The sequence below is a fragment of the Pinus tabuliformis genome, chromosome 8 (assembly GCF_031772625.1).
Source record: "Pinus tabuliformis cultivar Carrire ecotype Pingquan chromosome 8, CPIR1, whole genome shotgun sequence".
In the NCBI taxonomy this organism is placed as follows: Eukaryota; Viridiplantae; Streptophyta; class Pinopsida; order Pinales; family Pinaceae; genus Pinus; species Pinus tabuliformis.
In genome coordinates this window covers 1800756087-1800760574 of record NC_142294.1, presented here as the reverse complement: position 1 = coordinate 1800760574, position 4488 = coordinate 1800756087, and the positions used below count along the sequence as shown (strand labels likewise).

General features: G+C 36.5%; 1 pseudogene; it reads right to left on the bottom strand.

Moving 5' to 3' along the window:
- Positions 1-1827: 1827 nt before the first annotated feature.
- Positions 1828-4056, bottom strand: LOC149243426 (cullin-1 pseudogene; annotated as a pseudogene).
- Between the last annotated feature and the right edge of the window lie 432 nt (positions 4057-4488).

The following is a 4488-nucleotide window of genomic DNA, read 5'->3' as shown; positions in this document are numbered from 1 at the left end:
AGTTGCAAATGAAATCTTTGTTAATCCCTCTGAAAGGTAATATGCAGCAGTGATGAAATCAGCAATGTTTTTGCTTTGTTTTTATGCAATATGCACAGAAATGCATAAAGAAGAAAAGATGACAGCGCTCAAATGTAAAGTGCAGCAGCGCAATAAGAAAAGTATGCAAAGCAAGAAGACCCTCACAGCAGTGGGAAGACAGAACATAAAACAACAGTTTGGAAATTTTTTTTGGAGCACATGGATTAGAATGAACAACAGTTTTGAATTTTTTTTGTTATGGAGCACATGCATTGAAATGCATAGCAATGGAAGGTAGTTTCCTTCTATGTAATGTGAGAGAACATACTCACAGCAGAGTGAGTACAATACACAGCAGTAAAAAAAATGTAATGTTTTTTTTGTATGCAATGCAACATGCACAGAAATGCCGTCATACACAACAGTAAAGTCACTTTCTCGGGTGCTAAAGCTCAGCATTAAAGTGGCTTCCGATATTCATCACAGTCGTTCGATCTGGTTGCGTGTAGTCAGCCGTCGATCTCCGAAGATGCAGCCCGCCCGCATCAAATCAAGGTTTGCGTGGAGTAAAAACTAAGTCTGGTTAACCATACCTGTTTTAATGCAATGTCATATGCGTTGGTAAACTTTTAAGTTTTGTCCATACGGCACATAATATGACATTTAATTTTGTTGACACATAAAAATATTTTTTTGTAAAACGTTGACTTTGTATGGCATTGTATTATCGCACACGGGAGTAGAACATATACATATGTGTTCGCAGCAGCGAGGAGTATTATGGAGTTGTTATTGGGCATGGGAGAAACGTAGCAGCAGCGGAAAAACTATATGTATTGTTACACAACAGTGCACAAATAATCCAGTTTTCTCATTGTAATAAAAAGGTATGTATGTAGTGTGAGAGCCCGGTGTGGAGCAAAAATGAAATGTAAGTTTATGCACAGCAGTGTGAGTGAAGAGAACAGGGAGCGCACATGAAGAAGGTGAAGACATTGCATGAGTAGTGCATAGATTTTATTAATGAATTGGATTTGCATTGAAATGCAAAAGAAAAGAATGCATAAGTTTTTTTGTAATGTGAAAATCCAGGAATGAAAAAAAAGGATTTCACTCAGATGTAAATGTAAATTTACTTTACAGTAGTATGTGTGTAAAATGTTTTTCACAGCAATGAATGGAAAAGGGGTTTTAGAGCAGTAAACCCAGCACAGTGAACTCTCACGTGGAGAGAAAAGACAGTGTTTTTGTTTTTGATGGGTGAAAGTAATTTTGGTGAATCCCTCTCAGCAAAGAGGATGAATGTTTGTATCAGGCTTTATATTTTAAGCAATAGAAATGTTTTTATGCTGTGTAATGGTTTGTTCTCAGAATTTTTATTAAAAGCTTCCCTGTTCACAAAGATCCTGGAACAGTGGAAACAGAGCATTGCCTCTGTGGTGTTTGATTGTTTGGTTTTTGGTATTTTCCCCTTGAAAAATACCCAACAACTTTAACCAAACTATCCCAGAAATAAGAAATGGTTTCCACATATATATATAGAAAATACAAATTTCACACCTACATATCTCATACTCATGAAATAATTTAACAAAAATCCATTAGCGATATTTACAAAAAGAATATACCACAACTACTATCCAATAATATTTTATCTATAAGAGGACTGATAGTAATACCGAAAAAAGGAGAGCCGTAGAACATAGATTATCCAAAATCAAGTAAAATGTCTATGATAAAATAAAACAAAATTAACCATGAGTTTCACTACAGATTTGTTTTTGACTTGCATCTCAATCAGAGATTTTAGGGTATATATCTCAAAAAATTAGAATTTTCATTGTCCAGTTCCAGGTACTCCTTTGAGATCAATTCCTGAATTCGGGCTTTTATTGCTTTAAATTCAGGCTTGAACGTGCTTTGGAGCTGTTCGACACACTCACTCAATAGTTGATGCTGAGGTAAGATCTTTCTAGCCTTCATGATGCGAACTATTGCTGCATCTATTGAGCACTGTCTGTCTTCTTTTACATTTTCGATCACTTTATTCCTCTCATTCACTTTCACCTCTGTAAAGGGAATCTTAATCTTCTTCAACTTGTGTGAAAAGGCAGTATTGAATTCAAAATTATCAGTTGTAGATATTGTTGCAGTGCTAGGTTCCTTTACAAGAATCTTATACTTGCCACATGAAACTGAATGGAGTAGTCGAATAACATCTTCATCTTCCAAATTCAGTTGAGATTTAATTTCTTCATAGCTGAGCTTTATAGCTTCATTGAAGAGCAATAGCAGAGCTGCCTGATATGTTGTTACTGACAACTCTATTACCGTGGTGTCAAATTTGGAGATGATGTCACAGGTCCCCAAGGAGTATACCCATGTAAGTGTACGATGTTGATATGTCAGAGAATAAAATTCCTGAAATTTGACAAGACATGCAGCCATCTCAGAAGGTAGATAAAGATTGGAAGACTTGCAAGTTGGCCACCGTGTAGCATTCAATACTGTAACATCCAACGTTAGTTTCATATCGTTATATGCGGAATTGTGAAACTCAGCTTGGATTTCTTTCGAAACTACGAAATCCTTAACCATACGCTCCATTTTTGATATAAGACTTGAACCACAGGGCTCCTTCAACTTCGACAAGTTTTTCTGTTCATCATCAATATTTATACCTCTATCATGCAACAATCTCTTAGCTAAGTATTTCCTGCAAAATTCCGCAAATAAATCTTTATCACTCACATAGAGAACAAGTTTTACAAGCTTTTCCACCAGGCTCTCAATATTATCATCATCGGTCGTTTTTAGACTGCCACCCTTCTTCAACAAATTATCCCAAAAAGCTGCAAACAACTCTTCACTTGTGGTTCCTCCAACTCTTTTATTGCAAATTACCACCAAAGCTTCGTGCAGAGCTTTAGAAATGGAATTATCATTTTGAAATTCATGCACCAAATAACCGACATACTGGTCATAAATTTCAATTAACTTCTCTATGAATTCAAGTCCATGTATTCTTCTACTGCTTGATGAGTTATTGTTCCTAGTAGTGTCTTCGGCGCATTTGATTAAGTCCATGCCTCGGCTAATTATATGTTGTTGAAAAATACTTGCCACTGGCTGGAGACCTTTGGGGATTTTACAAAATAACCTGTAAATCCTACAAATATCAATTTTCTTATCATCCCTAAGCAGGGCATCGAAACCTGAATCATGTTTCCCTAAAAGTTGAATTTCATAACGCGCAAGTAGTTCATTTTGGACCATCTCTAATAACGCATTCTTGCTGCTGGAGTGCAAATAATTGCCAACTCTGTGCTCCTCATTCTGCAAGCACTCTTCAGCCTTTACCATATACTGTGGACAAGAATACTCCGAAATCCATAAAGCAGCCTTTCGAGCATAGTAAATTCGAGTATCCTCAAACATAAAATTTTCAAAATTGTTCACGTAGTAATCTAGGTGACCATTACCAATTTCCAGATACATTTCCACAAATTTTCTTAACGATGTACTATCAACCTGCTCTCCCTCGCGCTCTCGCTTAATCAAATCGAACACAACATTCTTGAGATTAATGTGTGTTTCATCAGGCAGAGCCTCTCGGAAACACATCAACCCAACTTCTCTTAGAGGGAGTCTGCCAGTCCAAAGGATGTGGTAAATCAAATAATAGAACATGCCAGACATGTAACGAACGAAGGCCTTGTAATTTTCCCAGTGTTTCAGGAATTCTTTTAGCAAGAACTCATCATGTTGTTCCCATAATGATGGTAAAACTACGCAAGACATGTACTCTTCAAGCGACTTCTGGTAAATATCGTAAAGTTGATGTGAGTAGTTTTCATTTTTGCTTTTGTACATGTTATGGCTGCACATGTTGCAGATAGTTTCATAAATTCTGATGTACTCATCCAAATGTAACTCATCGCTGCAATTAGTTCCTTCCAACTTGTTTCTCAATTTTTGGATACCAGTAGAGACCATAGCCAATCCTTCTTCCCATGTTATAATACGCCTCTCCATTATTATATTTCAGCCAGCAGTACTATTTTCTTATGTATCGATCTCGTTCGTCCCGCCCTTCGATTGTCTGCCCGCACAGATTTCACAGAATCACCGTACCAATTCAAATATGATGGAGGTGTCAACGATTTTATTCATTGTGCCAAATTGAGTGATCGATTTATACGAGTGTGAATCGGTGTTGTGGCTTTCCGGGCAACAATTTGGTTGCGCCGACATGATTGATTTCTTAACGTTATGGCCAAAGAATTATATATTATTAACTCGGTTGGTTAAATAAATAGCTTTACAAGGCTAAATAAATAGCTCTAGATTTATCTTAAATTTCGAAAATCATAATATTAATTACAAGGGTCGCGTATCAAAGTAAGGTTATCAAGAAAGAATTATCTTATATTACGACCGTAGCTTAAATAGCTCTTCCTGGGATGA